Here is a 22,982-nt window from a genome sequence, read left to right as displayed (position 1 = left end):
CATTCTGAAACAGGAATTAATCAATATGTTTTCATTTTGACCTTGAGAGCAAAATTCACAGTGAATTATTAACCTAGTTCAGTGTGAGCCGATCTGACAGCTGTTTCCATTAAAATAACTTGATAAACCCAGTGTACGCTGCCGGCCTCGCAACAAACTGCAGGCTTGATATGTCAGTAATACAAAAGCCAATCAATGAAGGGAAAAGACTGCGACACAACACCGGCAAAGAAACGGCAGAGCGGACATGTCAGTAGAGTGAAGTTGACATCACTCTGTGTTAAAGTAGTCAAGCAAAAGCATTTGGATAAACTACTCACAATACACAACACAGATCTGTATTAATTGGCAGCGCTGGGCTGGATTACAGACCCAAGTGCACTACCTCCACTCACATACCTGGACATGTAAACTATCTGGTTTTTGGACTGAGTGAAAACATTTTGGTAACAGAAATAACAGGGCACGTACCTCTAAAGATGACTCTCCCGTCCCACACGGTGTGACCTATCTTCACACTGTCTGTACAGGGAGAGGAGTTTGGGTTAGCATGATGAAAGTTTTGATAGTTTCGAGCAAACAGAGTGTGCAGTTTTTGGATGTAAACCAGACCCTGGAGCTTTCTTCCACCATCTGCCAAAACATCACTTTAGCAGATATTATTTAGCGATCTTTAACACTGTGTCAGCCACTGCCAGTTATAAATGAACACGCTTACAAACAACATAAACAAATAAAACATACTAACTTCACCGACCAATCTGATACGTCTGATGTTATGGTCATCAATTTTGGTGCACAGCAGAGTCCTCATCTCAGTCTGGATGTGACTGAAGCTCAGACGAGTGGCTGAATCTGTCTAATGTTTCCCTATAAAGTGACTATCCTGATCAGCACTTAACTGTTTTTCACCTGTCAACACCTGCGCTCGTCTCTCATAGCTACACCTCCACACAGAAAGTTAAAGCAAAATCTAGCACAAGAAGTGGTGGTTGGCGGGGCGGAGATCCAGCCTACGATTTCTCAGTGAGAAAGAGAGTAGCTCCAGGGTGTCTTAATGTTAAGATACTGCAAAAGCAAGACCTTGTAGATGTTTAGGCTACATCGACGAGCTGTATTACGTGTGATGTGTATTGATGAGTGATTCTTCTGTTACTTTGAGTTTTCCGTATGTCTCTGTCCATGCACACGTGTTCGGCCAAAAGCGTCTCTGATTGATCTGTGCAATAAACTGTGTTAAACAAAATAGAAATCATAGCGGTGTAGTTTTAAAACATGCAGGGACTTTAAGCTAAAACGAGTTATAAGGTGCTGATATGTAGATTGCAATCAGCTCGTTTTATTTATTTTGCCCCCTAGCAGCCAAACTGGTTTAATGCAGCTTGATCTCTTGCACCTCTGCATGTACTTTGAGCTGCATTTTATGTATGAAATCTGCTACACAAATAAAAATGATGATGATTATTATTATCGTTATTATTATCTAATTTCAGGACCAGCAGAGATAAACGTAACAGCTGTAAAAAAAAAAAAAAAAAAAGTAAATAATTTTAAAATGGTTCACGTTTTCACTTCATCTTAGTAATACAGCAAATCAAAATTTTAATCTAAAATTCACAGGATTTTATCCCTACATCTGTAAATTTTCAGTAAACATGTAAAACTGTTTGGGATGTGATTTCACTGAAAGCTGAACCACAACTCAACAAAATTAAAAGTTACTGATTGAGGATGGACCTAAAAATGTTCCAGCATGCTGATTTTGCAAACAGGAACCTGCTATATAACATGCTATGGCTAATGTTTTTCTTCTGTATTTGCATATAAAGTTGGTTATCAAAAGACACCTTTTGTTATTTTGATGCTGCTGATAATCAGTAAAAATGAAATATCAAACTAAGCGAATAAGTTGCTTAACTGTAACACTTCAAATATGCTGCATTGACATAATCGGACCCACTGAATCAGGCCACAAAGCGCATCCAAGTATGTTTTTAACACGGCCAAATGTTCCTGCTAATTCCCACCAAACTGTCAAGTAAATGTGAATATTTTGTTGAAATTTATTCAGCATACTTTTAGTGTCATTTGGCTTTATTCAGTTTACCAGATGAAGCTATCTGGGTAATGGTAAAATATGATTAAAAAAATAGAGCCCCTGTCACCATTGTTGGCTTTAGATTTTTTATATATCCTAAATACATTACATGAGGACATGGACTGTAGTTTACTTATTTAGATGAAGTGCTGAGGGAAACACCAGTGAGAGAAAGGGAAAAGAGAGTCTGCAAAATTCTCCTGCATGAAGATTATGTTTAACTGTTTAGTAATAAAACACAATAGTTGCATAAAACATAATAGATTCATGAAAGGTGGTGATGTAAAAAGTTATACTGCACATTCATTATCATGCTAATTGTTCAGTCAGTTATTCGCAGCGCTTACCTGGCGATGCAACGTAACTTGATCCAAATGGTGTAGTTTGTCATTTTCTTCCCTTCCACTTCAAAATCAGAGCTGCAGCTGCAAAACAATTAGCAAACATTATTTAGATGATTTGACATATGGGAATACTCATCCTTCAATTCGTGCTTTTGTGTACCTGTAGATTAGTTTAAATTTGCTCTCTGACTGCTGCAATTTAACAAAGCTGTAAAATATTTTGGGATGTTTGTTTTCTTGTTATTAATGTTTGTATATATATTTGTAAACCATTACAGCAGCTCACATACAAATGCTTCTGCTCCGAGTCTAAATTTCTTGGGACGCCGCTGTTGACTTCCCCATTTAGTATTCGTCTATGATGCTCCTTTCATTTGAATACTAGGTGCCAAGTGCAGTTTCTCTGTTCATGAATAACTCATGCTTTACCCAGGGGTTTTCGTCTAATCTTAGACATTTAAGGGGAACACAGAGATACAAATGGAATACGTGGATTCAGTCTAATTTAAATGAGCAGCCTCATTCTTTGGTCTCAACAGTTTCAAAGCTAAATTAAATTTACAGTTTTTTTTTTTTTTTTACCAGAGAGAGCTCTCTTCAACAGAACTGAATTAAGAACCAACCACTTTATTATATGTTCTTAAATCACTGGACATGGTAACATGATATATATAGGCCTATATAGAGGTGTATTTTAGAGGTTAGTGAGAAGTCAATTTCACTCTTCATTCAGCTAGATTTAAAATCATACAGTACCTTGTCTTTGATCATATTTAAGAGATCTCCAGTGATTCCAAAGTGGTGTGAAAATCAGCTTATATAAATTGAACCTTTCTTGAGGCAGGTAATCCATCACAGTAAAAATGTACTCATAGATAATGTAGATTGTTTTGATCAGTAGTACAAGAGCTACAAAGAGGCAACACCGCCAGTGTGATCCTTTGTAAGTGCTACATGAAAGTATTTACGGCCCACCGTACCTGAGAGAGAACAGTTTGTTTTCTGCCCTCGTTGACCGTCAGGTGTTATCACCATCTCCTCCATACAGGCAACGTGCTCCTCTCTCTGCACCCATCTGTGCCTCTTCCTGCTGCATCTCTCGGGTCAGGCTGCGAGATCCATGACTCAGACGCTCCTCAGAAGCGCCTCGTAGCTGCGGCTGCAAGTCTTCCAAACGGGTGCAGCTGTCCTGGCAAGATGCCTGAAAGTTAAGCTCTGATCTGACTACACAAGAGGCCTTTCTCTCTGCAGTTGGCTCACATGACGGGAAACAATGGCGCTCATTGTCCATCGCTCAGAAGAAGATTCAGAAGTAGTTTGGGCCAGAAGCAGCATAGTGCATGTCACATATAATGGTCCTGCAACAGATGAAGAGAGACAGACGAGTAAGCGTCCCTGCACTTCGATCTGCATCGAAGTGCAGGGATGATAAAGAAATCATTTACAAAATGCAAACAAAAAGTCAATTTTCCAATTTAGTACACTGTCAAATCTGAGAAGTTGATCTTACTTAAAATAATCTGGGGAAACCCTTTGCCTTGGGAAAGGAAAGGAAATTCAACTACACATTTTTATTTATGTTAATTTTATATCAAAGTGTTAAGCTTGACATTAGCTGTATTTACTTAATTTTGTGAAGTTGTTTCAACTTAAAAATAACAATTGAAATTACCTTGTTCTTGACATGAAGACAAAAAGGGTTTTACAAATGATGAAGTTAGGAGATCTGCAAGTTCTGGTTTTCCCAACATATTTAAGAATATACAAATATTATTGACCTGTATGCAACCGCCATAATGCAGATATATATTACAGACATAAAGCAGGTTGCAACAACGTCACAAAATTAAGTAAATATATCTAAATTTTAAGTTAATTCAACAATTAGATCTTAAGTTAACATGTATTGAAATTAATATATTTACTTACATTTTTCAAGGGAATTAGTTTCCTGTATTTTTAAGTTAAATAAACTTGTCAGATTTTATAGTGTATTTAAAAAAGTCACAGAAAATTCATAGAAAATCCTTAATATGCACAATTTTTCACGTTCACAAAGTTCACACAATTGTAGGTTCAACGTGATGAGAGCTGTAAAGAGAAAAATGTTATTTAGTAGATTTGTTTTCACACACTTTGCACTTCTCACATAATACTAAACGGCACATCTGAACATTTTGAAGGTGTAGGCGAGTGTTGAAGCAGTACATTTTAATCCCTGACACACCTGGATCTATTCTTCATGGTGCGGATAAATCCAACAGTTGAACTAGTTTCATGTATTTGTTTGGCAGCTTCCTTTGACTGTGCTCCTCTCTAGAAAATGAGCGCATTACTAATCCTAACAAGAGCAGGAGGATGGAAATCATTAAACCTTCTTTTCACAGACGTTTGGCTTCTTAAGGGAATACATTTCTTACAAATCTGTCCAGAGTTCTCCCTCTAATTCACACTGTGTGAACCCGTTCATTACAGATCACCAGGAGCTCTCTTTTGCAGATAATATTAGTTAGACTCTTTATAAGATGGAGATACTTGTGTGAGATGGTTTTGGAGCACATACATTTATTGCTGTTATAAAATCCTGCTTCAGAAAGCACTCGAAAAGGCGGTAAAACAAGCTGTGAAGTGACAGCTGTCAGATGATTTCGAGTACACAGACGGTTCGCTGTGGCTAAAATAGCACTCAAGGTGTCATCAAACAGACATGATGTGTCACTCCAAACTTTTTTTTTCACACATCTGGGGAAAAAAAAAGATGAACATTGCAATCATCTTGTGAATTTTTGAGCAGTGATGTTAAATACTGTGGTCCCACGAAACAATAAAATACGCATTTGTAAAGGATTTTCGACTAAAATTAGCTGGATTTTGTCACTGTTATTTGCATCGATGGGCAGTTTGGTTTAATAAAAACACTACACAGCAGGTTATTGAATCACAATACACTAGAATACACATTTGAAATGGTTATGTAGAAAATGCCAGCGACTTGGTGCTGCTTTTTCCAATATCCCTCTATCTGCATGTAGTGCAATCTTCCATCATTATGCAAAGGCATTTTCACCTTACAGCGAGAGGAGCACACGACACAATGAAAAGAATTTATATCAGCTACTGAGAAATAGATTAGCTGTGAGACGATGTAAGAAACCTTTTAAAACACCCCTGCTGATAAATTTCACTTCATGTCATTTAGAGAATTCACACCACCCCTGCAGAGTGTTTCTGCTGCTTTTCAGCCTGGTCTCACTCCCAGGGCGTCAAAATACGCTGCTTGAGCAGCCAGAATCGCTACAATGATGCCAAGAGAGCCCTTTAGTGTCTGTATGAGATGAACCAGGGTCTCAATCAACTCCACTCTAAACCATCCATGTCATTATTAGACATCCAGAGCAACAGATGTAGTATAAATAACACCAAAATTTGCTTAGAGCGAGCTGTAGTGGAGGTGTATCGGCCCAACAAGCACAAGACTTTGACCCCAGAGACCACTGTTTGTGTCAGAAGAGAGTCAAAAATTGAGTTTTTTAGTCATGTCAGTTGACCTGACTTACAGTATGTCAACCATGCTCTTTTCTTCACCGTGATAAAGCAGTTTTGTTGCCTAAATCTAACTGCCCACCCCTTCTTAGTCACTTGAGCCTACACGTGATGTACTGCCCACCTGTTCTGCATCTAAATATCCAGATCCGCTGACCCCTTCTGCATCAAGATACAAAGCAAAAGACTCCAAAAAGACTTCTACCAAATTTGCCCATGCATTAGGAGCAGGGATGAGATTACGCTGCACTTCACGTGTGCAGACGTGTTGCGTATGCACATCCTTGGACATATTGCCTTTAACTTGTCATATTTTAACACGTGGACACAATGGGTAGAAGTGTTTTTGAAGCCCCACAACATGTCTGTTGGCTCATGTTTGCTTTGCTGCATGTCATCTCCCCTCAGAAGTTAGCGGGATGAGATGATTTTGTAGAGGGGAAGGGGATTACCCATCATCCAACACCCTATTTCAGGAACTAAAAAACAGTAAAAGTACAACAACAACAACAAAAATAGCACCAAGAAAGCACAGACTGTATAAGAGAAATGAAAAAGGGGTGTAAAATCACTACTCCAGGTAATGATTTGAAAATTAAAAACAATTAAACACAAAACCTCACGACCTGCAGCTTGCACCCTTTCCACGGTGTGAGCCTGCAGACAAATCACTCTGTCAGTGAAAAAAAAAGTGCTTAGTTTTACGATGACGTGATAATCTGGTGTGAACTCGACTCTGCCAAAGCGGGGACAAAATGCAGAGCAGGAGATGAAGTGTGTAGGAACACATCCTCTTTAAAAACCTTACTAACCATTATTGTTGATGACATGCTGGGCAGTGTGATGTTGATATACGGTAAATCTTTTAAGTAGGATTTTTACTTTGCAGCACACAGGAATGAATCGTGAAAATAGAGCAGAAAAAAGTGTACGTTATAATATTTGGAGAGCCTTTTGCACAAAATACTGTAAATAATAAATGTGTTGCATTTCACTGCAGTCAGGAAAAGAAATGTTTCTTGAAGTGACATTTACATGGTCACTTATGTATAATTCCCATGGCCATTATCTTTCAGTGCATCGTTGACAATGATAAAATGGCTCCTCTTCTTCTTTTCCTCGACAACACTCTGCAGCTTCATAGCTTTTTTACTTTGCCAGTAATTCCTTCTTTAAACAGATGCCCCGAAACACACAGACACAGAAACACACATTCGCAGAGTTAAATAAATATCCTCTTGAGATAAATACTTAGTGGGTTGGATGCAGGTGCAGATTATATAGGGCTCAGTTAAAACCTCAAAACATCCTGGCAGACGTTCTCCACCTTTAAAATAGCATGTTTCCATAAATTCCTGGGCCAAACCACTTTGACAAAATGTGCAGGGAAGCTCATTTTAAAAGCATCTGATCTCATAATTCATCCCCTTTAATGAATGAACTGCTCAGCCCTGATAAAAACCCCATGGATAAGATCAGTTGGTTTTACAGCGCAGCGTGCGTAACTTGACATGGATGAATTTAACTGCTCCTCATGAATCACTTCACCGTGCACCAGTCTTGTTGAATATTACAATGGAGTGCTCTGCCTGGATGCTCAGCGCTCCCACAGATTGGAAGCATACACAATTGTGCTATTAAACATCAAGGCCTTTGCATTTAGTCGAGGAGGAGAGCCATCTAAATATTTAATATAGGGCTATAAATTAACTACAGCACGCAACTTGAAGAGGAAAAGCTCCGAGTGCCTATGCATAATGCTCTGGGCTTTGCACAAAAACTGCTGTACACATATTTAATGCTGCACTGGTGGAGAATTGTTGGAAATGATGAGTTTTAGTTTGTATTAGAGCTTTAAAACAGTAACACACTATTGCTGCAAGTTAATATGTTACTTATCTTCCATCTTTTCTTGATTTTTACGTGTGTGAACATGGGCGTAGATTTCAGGGGGGGACACGGGGGACACGTTCCCCCCATTATTTAGAACATCTCCATTTGGCAGTAACGAGGTCTGTTTAAAACGTAAAGCCAGAAAGATGTGACATGGGTAGTGCAGGTTTGCAATCTGACAATGTGCTTAGGTGTCTGACCCACCGTGGTATATTTGAAAAGTAACGTTAGCAATTAATGGCGACTACAAAGAAAAAGAACAGCTGCAAAACATTTAAATTTTAGATTCTGGAGCTCCTTACCCTCCGAGCAGAGGATGACATTATTTAGAAACCGCTGCCAATGTGTATATTATATGTCACAATAGTGGCTGACGCTGTTGTGCTACATGTCGCACCCGTCACACGTCTTTTGAATGCGGATGCTGTGATGCAGTGTATAATCACACACTGGAGTGGCATAATGCCGCCACAGGTTTTCAATGACATGTTATGCCACTGACGCTTCACACTAGAGACCTGCACCTTTGTGTTACATGTCATGCCTGTCATGCCTCTTTTACTTTTGTGATGCCGGCATGCTGTCTAAAATCACATACTAGAGCGGGATGAAGAATGAATTCACAGCGGCCCTATAGTGAAATCTGTAAAAAAGGTTAATGATTGTGTGTTGAGATCTGCCAAAACTCAGGGGACCTACACTCGATTCTGTGTGCAGAGAGCCTCTACGATCCTGCATCGTGTCTCTCCTCTGTAAGGGCACCCGAGAGGGCAAGAAAAGAAAAACACTGCATCTGCAAAACAGTACCGCCAGTTCACTGGAGACATAAGGTGCACAGTACCACTAAACCTGTAGGAACAGTTGGATAATATCTTCTGTGTCTCTGGAGGAACTCTTTAATGTCCTATAAAATAATCTCTATAATGTCATCAGGGTCACAATGACTCACTTTGGGGATTACCAGGACCTGTGTTACACAGTTAAGGAACAGACAAAACAATCTCACCTCAAGGTCTCTTTTTTTCCTTTTTTTTCAGCTGTTGTGATTTTTGATCATATCACATAATCTTCACTGTTGTCATGCAACTGTGGATGTTCACTTTGAGGACTTCTTGCCCATATTGGCTTGAGAGTTGAGCTCATAATGTTTCGAGTGTGGGGAGAGTCTGACAAAAAGTTGAGGACTCGACAGCATCAGTAATTTTTAATAAATGCCAAATAACAACTCGTATTTATGTTCAAGTGACAAACTCCTGCAGTGGCGGTTTGATTTATGACTCCTTAGAAAAAGAAGGAAAAGGTGTGACGCTGCACAGGGCTGGGGTGGATGGCTGGGTCAACAAGGAGATTTAAACATGAGATCCTGTTTGTGACAGTCACTGGTGGTTTCTTAAAACCATGACCAAGATTGTTCCCAAACCTTAAAGGGCAGATCCATGTGCGCTTTCCAGGGTTTTCAAACAGAACTGCAATATGAGCCATGAGCAAAAAGCAGTGATACAGGTTAGAGCACAGATGATAATAATAATAACAACAGCATTTAAAGGGATTTAATATCTATCCAGTCAGTGTAATATTTTCCTTGCCGTCAGACAGCCTTTTCCAACAGGGAACTGAAGCTGTTATATTGCTCCCTTTAAATCCACCAGACTCATTTTACCTTGCAGAACATGGGAGTTGCCGATCTACCACTGCCTCAGTTGGTTAGCTTGTGTTACCATGGCAACCAAAGATGTACATTGCTTAGCTTCTGTGCCAGTTAGAGGGTTGGAGGCATTTAGCTAATTTGGAGGATAACACGGGAAAATGTCTCAGGAAGGCTTGGGAAAACAGAATTTTGGAGCTAGTATACATAAATGTAATGTAAATGTTTGCATCTCATCATGAAATAAACACTACTGGGAAGAAACAGAATGACATATAGACCTCAATAAATAAATAGGTAAATGGAAAATGGACCCACCCTTTAAAGCCAGTACTTATTTTAAGCCAGACCACAGTTTTTCCCTCACCATAACCAAGTGCCTGAACATAACCAAATCTAACATACAAGGTTGTTTTTTTCCCAAACCTCTTTCACTCACATACCCCTTTTATGGACAAACACAGCTGGCTGCTTTATTTGTCCTTTTTACCAAATAATGGCGGACAAAAATAGCTGTTACTGAAATCTAACACTGAATTGTTTAAATGTGATTTACAGAGTTGTTCATGTAATTTCTTAGTGGACTGTGCACACTGACCACATTGTTCAAATGACACGCTACAGTAAATGAGAAATAAGGTGGTACTCAGAAATAATAATATTACTGGTAGAAGTGGTCGAGCTTTGTCATAAAGTGGCTCAGAGTTCAGACTAAAACAAGGGAGATCAGGACGGAGTAAAAATCTAATCAATTTGTTTAAGAAACCACATAAAAATTAAACTAATAATAAAGTTTGGCAACAAGAGAATATAGTATGAAAGACACTCACCAAATCATGCTGGCAAACGTTTGAAGGCTTCAGCTCATCAGACAGGTGATCCTCATCAGACTAACGAGGCTCTGCTCCGCCAGGTCAGGACAGACGTGAGGGAGGAAGGAAAAAAAACCCAAACCGATTAAAAGAAAAAGAAAAGAAGCACAAAAAATAAAGCTTATTTAAAAAACAATCCTGAATATACATCTGATTTATATAAAAATACAATTAATGAATCAGTTTTGGGATTTAATAGACATGTAATGGAAAAATGTTTTGTCAGACCTGGGAAAATTACTTTTATTGTGAAATGCAGAGAAACATCTTTTGAATTACCTTCACCAGAGAAACCAATTATTTGTGGCAGTTTTTTTGTTGTTTTTTTTTATAATAATGAGCGTAATTCTGTTTTTTCATCCTCTCATTGTGCGACATTCAATCCCAGAAATCAAAGACAACATGAGCACAGAAAGGTTTAGCTTTTCACACATTCTGCTCTCTGTAATTGAAGTGTTTTTCATTTATTCAAAAAAAAAAAGCACATTTGCAGTGTGGTTGAATACCCTCTCAGATTACTGTGTTTGCAAATCACAAACTTCTTATCAAAAGCTAATAGTTCTGTTTTTGTGTTTTTTTACTCACAAAACTATGTGGTGAAGGTCAGGTGAGGATTGTATTTTACGGGAAATATGCAATATATTTTATAAAAGCAATAAAGGGTGCACACTTCTGGATCGAGGCTGCTAAAAAGCATTTGAGGTGTTGCACTTGTTTCTAGCTACACATAAAAAGACATTTTAGATAAAGAGGTTTTTCACATTTCCCTACTTTGTGCCTCCTCATCTCCTCTCTCCTCCATCCCCCTGCCTGTGACCCGGAAATAAACCTCATGCAGTGTATGATCTTTAAGGAAGTCTCAGGGTGCGTTTTAAATGGCATCCTTTTATTTTCAATTTTAAGAGAGGTACTGCGGCTGATCTCACAAAGTATGCACTGTTGCATGCAGTACGCACACGATCAGGACATGCTACTCCTTTATAACACTGCCCTCTGAACTTTGACCCTCTCACTATTATATACATTAACATGGAGATAAAGCAAAACACCATACGCCAAATTCGGCCGATGAATCCCGGGCGCTCTGCTGTATTTACTTTACAATGTTTAACTTTTAACTTGTAACAACATACATTGTGGATTCTAACATTTTCCGTTTGTTAGTCTAAATAAGCCTACATATGTATTTCATTGTCATTATTTACATTTTGTTGCTGTTGATAATCTCTTTATTTCATTGAATGCGCTGTCATCCGTCATTGCAGCTTCTGTCAGCTGTCAAGATGTGACGTGCCACATTGTTTATTGTGGGTAAGAACAGCCAGAAAAGCATGCCAGCTCGCATACTGCAAAATCTGATCGGATGTAGTGGAACATCGTGGTATTTTGGCATACTGCATTGGACATACTATGTATTGGGACTTAGTTCATCTTTTTTTTTGCCACATTATGCAGTTGGTAGTTTGAGTATCCAAAAGTTCAGCTATGGCAAGTACAACAGCTCAAAGTTCAGACTAAACAAGGAAGACCAGGACAGGGTAAAAGTCAGAGAATTGTTTAAGAAACCACATACAAACAAAACTAACGAAAAATGTTGAAGCCTGGCAACAAGAGAAAATAGTATGAAAGACACTCACCAAAGCATGCTGGCAAACGTTTGAAGGCTTCAGCTCATCAGACAGGTGATCCTCATCAGACTAACGAGGCTCTGCTCCGCCAGGTCAGGACAGACGTGAGGGAGGAAGGAAAAAAAGCCCAAAACAGGAACTACACCAAAAGAAGTGTCACGCCGATTAAAAGAAAAAGAAAAGAAGAAGAAAAAAAATTAATTAATACTATAGGACTTAGTTAATCTTTTCTGCCACACTGTATGGGATAGTAGTATGAGCACTGGAGAAGTTCCTCCTCACACAGTTAACACAGAGTGCACACAGCTACGGCAAGTACGGCAGGTCAAAATTGTAGAAGAAAAAAGAGTCTGATGGATGTTTTATGTCATATCGTTTTCCGAGTCTCTTAATTAACCTTTCGAAAACATCACTTTTCTTGTGCTGCCTTCAGATGTCTTTCACAAGAATCTAGACCTTTGAACCTGGAGCATATTGGTTCGATTTCTTCCAAAAATATGTGAAAAGGGCAATTAGAAGCTCGGTAAAAAATGTCCAACAAATTGCAAGATATTAGTGGATTTACAAAAATATTTTTTTAAGTCTATTTTGTTTTGATAAAAATGATCATTGACCAAGAGTACAAGTTTTTTCCACATCACAAGTACAAGATATTAACATGACCTAAGTTAAGCGGAAATCAATAACCAGCCCCGTCACCACAAGGAAAGGTTGGCCCTGTGTGTTTCTGCAAACCACAAATACTTTAGATTTGTACATTCTGTACGTTTCATATCAACATTTCTAAAGTAAAGTGGTTCTGATTACATGTACAGTATTCAGACTTTCCTTTTTTCAACTGGAGGAGGAGACGGCAAGGCGAGACGTCCACCGTTTGAGACCAGCAAACAACAAAACTGGCTGTTTTTTAGCAAGACATTGATGGCATTTGCTGCTGCGATTGTGCCACGAAAAGGGAATATTTTTTTCACAAGCCATCATCAGCACGCACAGCTGTGATTGTGCCATCAAAACTGGATATTTTATATCAAATCATAATCTTTTCCAAAACATACATTCACCAAAGTTTTGTAATGGAAAGAAATGTAAAGTTTTAACATATTTTAACATAATAACACATAAATGTTACAGATCTGTGGTTTGCAGAAATGTACAATGCCACATTTAGTCCGGTGACTGAGCTGCTTGATCTTTATTGTCAACTGATGCGACTGCACATGTGTGAGTCTCCAGCATTTGAGCTGTCAGCTCAGTCAGGCATCAGCTGCTGAAGACAAAAACGCTATTCATAACTTGGTGAAAGTCCATGAATTTCTGAATGCTGGCACAAATAAATAGGACATCCAGATGAGTGAGACACTTATTTTGGATGCAGGAGAGAGTACTCTTGACCGCAGACTGCGGCATGTAGTTTTTATTTTTTTGTGAACGTGTCAGCATGAAATGTTGCAATATGAGCGCTGTGTTTTTTAAATGCAAATAAATTCCGGAAAAAAAGGAGAGTGAAATATGTCCTTCCACCACAAGCGAGCAGGAGATGAATAGGACCAGGCAGCGGGATCACACCTAAATGACGCAGTGGAAAGTGGGAGTGTGGAGGTACAAGGGGCAGACGGAGAGATACATTTACTTTGAACTCCAGCAGCTCGGGTTAAATGTCAGTGTGGCGCAGTGGTTAGCGCTGTCACCTCACAGCCGGCAGGTTTCCTGTTCTCCCCGTGGCTGCGTGGGTTTCCTCCCACAGTCCAAAGACATGCAGGTTAAGTGAAATTGAGACACACAAATTGCCTGTGGGTGTGAAATGTGTTGTCTGTCGCTGTGTGTTACCCCTGTGATGGGCTGTCGACATGTCCGCGGTCGGCGTCAACGCTCACCCAATGCCTGATGGAACAGACGGTTTAGAAAATGGATAGACAGAGCTGGGCTTAGATTTGAACTCTTAATATATGTGGTCTCAATTTTAGAAAGTGAATATTGAATCAGCGTCGGAAAGACAAATTGCCTCCAGTGATGTCACCAATCAAACTGTCAGCGGTTTAGCTGCATTGTGGGTAATGCAGGCAGCATGTTTTGACGAGGGAGAAGAATGTTAAGAATAAAAAAAGACAACATCTCGTGTTCTGCTGCACTAATTTTGATCCTTATTTTTCCATTGTGAGTGCAATGCTAAATAACTGTACTCTTTTAGTATAATTTGGAGGCACTCGTACTGTACTTCGTTTCCATTTTATGCGTCTACTGCACTGAATTACTGCACCTTTTATTCCTACACAGTACATTTATCTCGCCAACTACTACTGCCATTATCACTAGTCATACTGCGATTATTATTATTATACACACATGATTGTTATTGCCACATGAGTCACAGTATATAGTGTGAAAAACTTAAAAGTTCTGTCTGTGTGTATTAGTTGCACAAGACAATTTACGATTACAATAATTGGCAGTTAAAGGGATTCTGATTGAGAATTGTTTGGGCACAAGTGAAGCATTTGAACCAACTTTAAAAAGCACTTAACGACATATTATAATTCTTTAGTTCTACTGCAAATCCTGTGCTGCAATACTGACCATGCAAAGACAATTCAAGGCAGCAGAGACTAAAGACAATAAGACAATGAAGGGCACCTTCACCTATTAAAGCTCCAAGTTAAGAACGAAAGTTTTACCTTTTGTTTTATTCATGTGCTACCAGACACATGACTTTAAAAAAAAACAACAAAAAAACAAATGTTTAGAGGACTCTTGGTGAATGGCACATTAGGCTCACTGTTTTCTGTTTTTGTCATTTTTTCACTAAGACAGATTTAATCACTTTCACAAAAAAGCTAACTTTGCTCACATTATCAGGAATGATTGTTTCCTGCAGCAAGAAGAAACAGATCAGTGCAGTTTCCAGCGAGCGAGGTCTCCTGTAAGATTCACTGTTGTGAAAGTGCTTCTGTTAATCAGACGTGAGGAGAAAAATGAGAGCGAATATGAGCTGCTGATTATGCACCACACACTCACTAAGTAAACAGAACAACAGACAGTTTAACTGCTGTGAACAGTACTTGTGCTGCAAATAAAAAGTCATTTTAAACTGAGATTTTTTTTTTTTGCATTATGGACTTTTTAAATCACATTTTTATTTTAAATAATCAACTTGAACCCCATAACGTTTCAAGACTGTGTTTGCATTTTGAAACATTTCAAATGAAAATGGCCAGTAACTGCACATTGAATCCTCCAGTAATTATGCTATCAGTCTCGACGTGTCATAACATCGGTTGTTTAGTGATCTTTTTATCTGCGTGTAATGTCAGATGAAATTAACCATGAGGAAACAAACAGCCATATATTTTATCTCCTGCTGAGTCCAACATTTTTAATGAACTCTCTGAAAAGCCTCAGCACAGTCAAACTTCATCAGGTGTAAAATAATCAAAGATCCAATTCAGGAGTGTGTCATTTAGGTAACTGCCTCCATCACACCATCTGTAACAAGATCTTGACCTGCTGCAAATGAGATCCTCAACAAAAAGTTCAAAAAGATCTCTCCTTGCATTTCATTCTCTGAGATATAATAATATATCAGCTGTGATTTGAGTGATTGCTCTTTTCTCTGTTCTTGTCTGCATTCTCGTTCTCCGGATATTCCTCGGTAACTGTCAGTATTTGCACAACAACATAACGATGTTGTATGAAAAAGTTGAAACAATGACACTGGGCCTCATTCAGCAATATCTTCAAAAGTTTTTTTCAAATTTGTTCTTGACAAAGGCCTTGAGATAGGTCTGTATGAGGTTCAGGATGTGTTCTGAGAACTGTGTTCGTTTAATGATGGATCCCCTTGTCCTTGTAAGTTAAAAGTGCTTACCAGTCCATCCTGATTAGCATAAAATAACACCCACCAATCAAAATGAAAGAGAATGACACTGCAGGGCCATGTGCACACACTCAAACTGAAAAGCGAAGTTGAGAGACTTAAGTCGAGAATTCCCCGAACGAAAGTCTAAAGTGGGTGGAGCTTTGGACTTCAAATGTAAAAAAACCTCGAATAGCTCTGAGGTGGAGGTACTTCTGCCGGAGGTGAACACCAAATGAGATGTCATATTTAATGGAGGCAGCACTGGATATAAAATAACACAATAAAATATGCATGGGATGCAATTAATCGTTCGGTGAACGTTGTATCTGGACAAGGGCGCACAACAGATAAAGTTAAAAAAAAAACAACACTGGTTCGATCTCAAATCTGATGCAAAAAAATTGAAATGGCCAAACACAGAACAGAGTGCTGGAGGGAGACGGGCTTGCCCTCGACCCTCTACTGCTAAACAGATCTACATGCTCCAGGAGATGCATTCCCTCCTCGGGGCAAAATCTGCGACTTACCGACTGCTGCAGCAGTAAATAGGCCATTGTGTGAGTAAACCTTAATGGGCCACTTTGGGCTTTGATCTATCACTAATTATTGGATAGCAAGGTTCCCATTTAACAACACTGATGTAAACTGAAGTGTTTGTTAAGTGGATTTTTATTTTGAAAAACCATAACACTATAAAAAATAATCATTGACTAATATTTAAATGATAAGATAGTATTGTAATTTAAATTCTAAATTTAAGTATTTTGCACAAACATGTCAGCACTCCAATGTGTGTACTTGTGCTCTTTAATGTGTTTAGAGGCATCACTTTCTCACTTCCGACTGGTCAAATACTGACGCTTGGTCAGTGGCCCTACACGTCAAACTATGACACGTGAGGTACCCCTAAAGCGTCAGTTTTCATTAGCATTGTGTACAACACATAGTAGCACGCTTTAAAATAGCTCAATTGACTTGTGGATTCACACGGGAAACAAACAGCAGATTCCTAGATAAAAGTCCTGAGTATGTTTGACCACCCTATTCTCACTCTGAAGTCGTCAAATACCGCCGCTTGGCCAGTGATTTAAGCATCAGACAGATACGCGAAAAGCCACTTTTTCGCAGCTGTATGATACGCTGGTGCATGACATCAGTTTCTAACGCGGATGGATGGCACCTTTTGTGACATTATGAAAGAAGCAATTCTGTTTGCTTGCCATATGAATGTTGACCCAAACAAATATGTTTGCTTTTTTTTCAAACCAAACCACGTGCTTTTATTGCACTATGAAATAAATGTAAATATGAGGTGTTTTACAGGAATTGTACGTTTATTTTGAAAATAAATTTATTCCTCTAACAAGCAGTAACTGTACATCTCCTGTGAAAACAGAAGTGTATTTTGAAAAATTCATAACAGGTGTGAATTGACACACTGTCCCTGAACAAACCCTGAGAGACTCAGGAAATAACTCTGTGATGTTGACACAACGACTGCTGAAACATAATGAATTCAGGTGGATTGTCACTCAGCTTTGTCTTTGCCAGAATGACTCAGTTTACTCCGTTATGTCAGCTACAGTAATCAAAGAGAAGTTTACATGAAAGAATAGGGTTGTAAATGTATAATTCATATAGAATAATATGACCTTCGAGATGATAAAAAGCGCTCGACACACATCATGCACCAACTGAAAGAAATGCATGCAGACGTGGCACTCGTCCTCACATTTACTTTGCTTCCTCCTCCTCTACCTAGCGTGACAAATCCATCGCTGAAGCTGAGGTGATGCTGTCAGAGACCTTGAAAACTAAGCGACAGTCCTGGTGGTATGACGAGCTGTGGAGCGAGCTGTGTTGCTTGGTTTCAGCTCGCACTGCAGCAACAACTGGCCCTGACGCATCAACAAATGAAGACGGATTGCGTATGATGACACAAGTCGAGTTTAATTCGCTCTTTTGCCAAAAGGGGAAAGAGCTGAGGGAGGGAGATGTATCGTGCGCATTGGAAGTTAACTCAGTATATAACAAAGCCCAGCGGTGTGGCTTTGATCTTCTCTTCCCGAGAGTTGTGACATTCCCTGTTCCAGCGTATCTGAACTCAGGTGGCTCCTCCGCACACAATAGCACGGGAAAATAACTTCATCTCACAGACTAAATAAGGAGCTCTTGAAGTCCCCCTAGAATCTGGAAAAGCAGGAAGATGAAACAACCGGATGAAATTGTATTATTCTTCCCTGATGTTGAATTCATTTTACATGGGGAAAAAGAGCCGTGTGCTGCTGACTGAGACCCGCACGCATTGTAAATCTCTTATCTCTCTGCAGCACAGGTGGGGTCAGCTCGTTTTCAGTGCAATCAATTCAAAATGTCAGCAGAAATTCTGGTTTATTTTCCACAGTTGGAACATTCAGTCTCATTTATTTGTCAGCGGGTTAGATATATGTCAGGCCGGGATTCCTGTCACTCTGCAAACTACACAACTACTACACAACTGCTCATGCAGAGCACGCTTTTGTCAACAAGCCCGATTCCTGATCTGCATGTTACACAACACCTATAGCTCACAGTAGTCATTTTCAAATTTACATTTTCCATCATTTTACCCCTGTGTAATCTACATGCTCTGTAAGCACCTCATGTCCTTCAGGTAGAAAATGACCTGCCCTCGTTTTTCTGTGATGATGAATCCTCTTCACTGAATTTTTAACAAAAAAAATCTATTTTGTATGGAGACACAGTTCATATGCATCAATAAATTCTACTGCATATAGCTGGTGTTTGCAAGAGAAAATAATCGCATGTTGCAAATTGGATGTTTCTTAATGCTGGTGAATGACAGGAACCCAAAATATAAGCTGTAGACTCCTTTCCCATGCCAGTAGGCTAGAGCTGTACACGGCTTTGCAGCAGACGAGAATGCCTTTCTGTCTTTTTTTATTTCCACTGGTGTGTCGTGTTCAACATCACAGACAGCCAGAAAACATGTTAGTGAACAGCAGAAAGCAGCATGGAGGCCAGTGAAAATGTTACAGCGGTTACTTTTTAGAACTCACTTTCTTATTTAGTCTTTCTTTTAAACTTGGCAGAGATTAATTTATAACTATGTTCGAGTGCAGCTTAGGCAGAAATTGACATCATCTTATGGTGCATCATTGCATCTCGCCAGTAAATGGGCTAAAATAAGCATGTTAATCTGGGTTTGTATTTTCATCACTGCCAATCAGATCAACGTTCTATTTTGAACATACAAAACCATTTTCTATTGAATAAATGTTTTCTATTGATCCGTACAGACCTTACCACATGTTTCAGCTCTAAGCTGTCTTTATCACATTTACATTTTCCATCATTTCAACTCCTATGACATCTACATGCTCTGTTCGCACCGCACCTCCTCCAGGTAAAAAACGACCTGCCCTCATTTTCCTGTGATGATAAATCCTCTTCATTAAATTTTTAATAAAAATGTATTTTGTATGAAGACAGTCTATCTCTGATCAACAACCTCTGTGAATTTAACTTTTTCTACTCCATATAGCCGCTGTTTGCTTATACACAACTTGTTTTTTTACACCAAACACACATCAGAATAAGTATATTTTGTTTGCCTGTTATATTCTGTTGTTTGCTCAAGACTCCTCTGAGCCACTTCCTTTGGCAGTATCTATAAGATGTGGGTGTGTGTTAGGGAGGCAGAATGAGAGAGAAAAACACTGGCTCTCCAGCTGATGCTACCTGTGTGATTGAGTGTGTGTGAGTGTGCACATTAAATAGCCTCAGGTTTCCAGCCATGCTGCAGAGCTACTATAGACTCAACAACTGCTGGATCGAGAAAATTCTGTGTACAACGACGGTATGCTGAATTTTTTAGAAAACCAAGAAAAAAGTTTGGAATGGCAGAATCTCTTCAGTGTCGTGATTTGTAAAAAAAGAGGGTTCTTACTCCTGTCAAACTTAGACAAAGGGCTTCTTTAAACTCAAAGTGCAGGGATTTAAGATTCTGAAATCTGCTTTTTTTGCTTTTTCGAATCATTAACTCTGATTAAATTCAAAATCCTGCAGAAAACAATCACTTTGATTGTCTATCGCTGCACTGGTAAGACTCCAAACTTTTTTAAATGGCTCTACATCAGGAGAACATCATGTTCCACTTCGTGCAGCACTTTAGCTCTTTGGAGCAGAGCTGTGTGAGGCTTAGAGTGGAGAAGGTCAGGGGCTAATGGAGTAACTTGAATGCAATCAGAACGTTGTTGACAGTTTGAGGCGCTTGAGGTGAGGACATCGAAGGGCACTGACAGCGATCATCACCAGGTGATGTTGGGCAGGAGCAGAGCTGAAGACTTTACACCATCTGCACCGACTCAATCCTGGGCCAAAGCGATTTGCACGACTGTTGTAAATGCACATGGCGGGAGCATCTTTCAGAAATGATTTTCGTAAATTGACAATTAATTTTGTGTGTGTGCTTCAGAATGGGCCACAAGTGAGGCATTTGTTTAATTAGTGAAACATGTAAAATTTAAATACAAGAGATAAAATAATCTCATGTTAAAAATTGCAGATTGCATGTTGCTGCTTGTTTAGTGGGTGTTCGTATTTTGGGGCTCAGGTAAAATATGGATGTGATTAGAGATGCACTGAGGCACCCCAACAGACGAAGGCTTTGTCCTTGCCGCAGCGGCATGTCTTCCCTCCTCTCGCTCTCTCTCTCTGCCTTTCACACTAATATATTTGTTCTATCAAAGACAAAATCCCCCCCAAAATAATGTTTCAAAAAAAGAGAGCGATGCACTGATTGATGGGCTGATGACCACAATCGGCAGATTTTCAGCTTGATCAAACATTAACAATGCCCAGCCTGTCCGTCTCAGATATAAGCAGTCCAGCGCCAACTGAAATTGCACAAATGTTCACAGCCACTGCAACCATTCACTCCACGAAGTTTAGGACTAAATTTAGAAGTTATTTAATCATCAATGTTTTATTTTAAATGTATAATTATATTCTCTATTAAATAAATGTCAGAAAAATGTTTGTCTGCACTGTGAATTGTAGTTTTTATAAAAAGAAAGAAAATTGGAACCAGCCAAGAAAATTGTAATCAGTGCATCTCGAGACATGACCGACCACGGGGAAATCTCATGAGAGGATGGTTCACAAGTCTTATTCACTAAAGCTGCCATATAAATTAAACTAATTAAATTGGAAACAATACTTACAGCCCTTGTTAGAGCCCTTTTATACTGTATCTGCTCCAGTTTGCTCCTGCCCGTCTGGTGTTCAACCTCTCCAAGTTCTCTCACACTCTTTCTCCTCTCTGCTCACTACACTAGTTTGCAGTTTGCATCCAGTTCAAGACTCTGGTGCTGCCCCACAGGGCACTGAAGGAAACCGCTCCCTCCTACAATACCTCCGAGCTACAGTTATAACCTACACTCCAGCTCAACCATTGTGCTCTGATGCCTCTGGATGACTGCTCGTGTGTCACTCGGAGGACCCTGTATGGTTGCTCATCTCAGTGAATGCTTGTCTGTTCTGGCCCCACAGTGGTTGAATGAACTCCACATCGGAGTCAGAACAGCAGAATCACTGCCCATCTACTGCTGCAGGCTGAAAATCCACCTTTTCAGAAACACCTACACACTACGCTGGCACGTACTAACATGATATTTCCTTAAAAAACTGTAAGACAAAAATCTTGCTCTTGCTCCTGTCATTATCAAAGCATCTTCCAATCAAATGTTACGTATTTTTGATTCACAATGGCAAGCTGAAATAAGGACTCCTGAAATAAGTATTTCACTGCTGGAAATATGGTCTTTTCTATAAATCTGAGCTGTCTTTGCAGTAGAAAGATGCAAATATTTGTGAAATTGGTGCTATGTGACCAGATAAAACTGGAAAATGGCTGTGGCATTCACTTTTCCTTAAGAAAACCTTCAATTACCACAATGTACTGCGCTACAGAAGATCCATAAACGCTCCAATCGTAATTTGAGTTTGTCCATTCTGACACAAGAAACAGTATGATTGACTGGTACCTGGACTGACCGACTGGTACCAAACAATCTTGAATTACAGGCACAATATAGGCAACACAGTATCTTGGTTTGTATTTGATCATGATTTTTATGATTGCAGGAAACACAAGGAGTCACACTTCCTGTTCACGAATTCTCATATAACAGCTAAGCAATGCACTGAAATAGATTTCTCAAGACATTTGAGGCAGGAAATAGGCAGTGCAGTAACAGAATCTTGGTTTAGATTTGATCAGCACTGCCTAGTTTCATTGTTTGATCTACGTTTTTTCAGCATCTGTTTTCACGACAGTCTGTCTATATGTGTCGGCCCTGCGATGGTCTGGCGAACTGTCCAGGGTGTACCCCGCCTTCCGCCCGATGACAGCTGGGATTGGCTCCAGCCCCCCCGCGACCCTTACGAGGACAAGCGGTTACAGTTGACTGACTGACTGACTGACTGACTGTTTTTACGATACAGAAAGCAGTTTGGTGCCCACTTCCTAAAAATTCTCTTATTATAGCTAAACAGTGCTTGATAGGCTTTTATACTCTGTGTCCATGGTGCAAAAATGCAGAAGTAAATTCATGGTTCTACAGTTTTACAATTTGTTCTGAATTTGATCTGGAGTGACAGAGGGGCAACTCTTTCTCTCTCTACACTCGTTTCTATTCCCTTTCTGTCTGTGATGGCGGGCATACAAAAATGCAGAAGTGCAATCTGTAGTTCAAGCAACAGCCCTAGAGCCAGCAGAAATCTGCTGGATGATGTGTTTCTGGGAAATGAGCAGGGGGATCTGGGTGCTGGTAAGTTTAACACAGTTCATTTACGCATACTACCCACACTGTGATGAGACAAAGTTGGTTGAAAATTGTATCCCTTTAACCTCTCCTCAAAGAAAAAGTTTAAATAGTCTGATTCATGTTAACCATTACATTTATGTGACCAGTAATGCTAATATAGAGTAAGGAGAACGTAAGTGAGCTTGCTGATACAATAAATTGTGAAGAGGTAGTTTTAAACGATGCTGGGGCAGTGATAATGGTCCACTAATGATATCACAATACTAGATTTCACTT

General features: G+C 39.4%; 1 long non-coding RNA gene across 1 annotated transcript in view; it reads right to left on the bottom strand.

Moving 5' to 3' along the window:
• Positions 1-22,982, bottom strand: part of LOC148188851 (uncharacterized) — a 207,226-nt gene that overhangs the window by 176,033 nt on the left and 8,211 nt on the right. The window contains exons 2-6 of the long non-coding RNA XR_015777207.1: positions 12,033-12,162; positions 10,354-10,424; positions 3,423-3,800; positions 2,446-2,523; positions 472-522 (exon numbers count right to left, since the gene is read on the bottom strand). This is a non-coding gene — a long non-coding RNA (uncharacterized LOC148188851). The remainder of the gene's footprint in view (positions 1-471; positions 523-2,445; positions 2,524-3,422; positions 3,801-10,353; positions 10,425-12,032; positions 12,163-22,982) is intronic.

The sequence above is a fragment of the Plectropomus leopardus genome, chromosome 8 (genome assembly GCF_026936395.1).
Source record: "Plectropomus leopardus strain MGB_pleo_1.0 chromosome 8, ASM2693639v1, whole genome shotgun sequence".
NCBI lineage: Eukaryota > Metazoa > Chordata > Actinopteri > Perciformes > Serranidae > Plectropomus > Plectropomus leopardus.
Note: the sequence above shows the minus strand (reverse complement) of the source record. Positions and strands in the feature narration are given on the sequence as shown.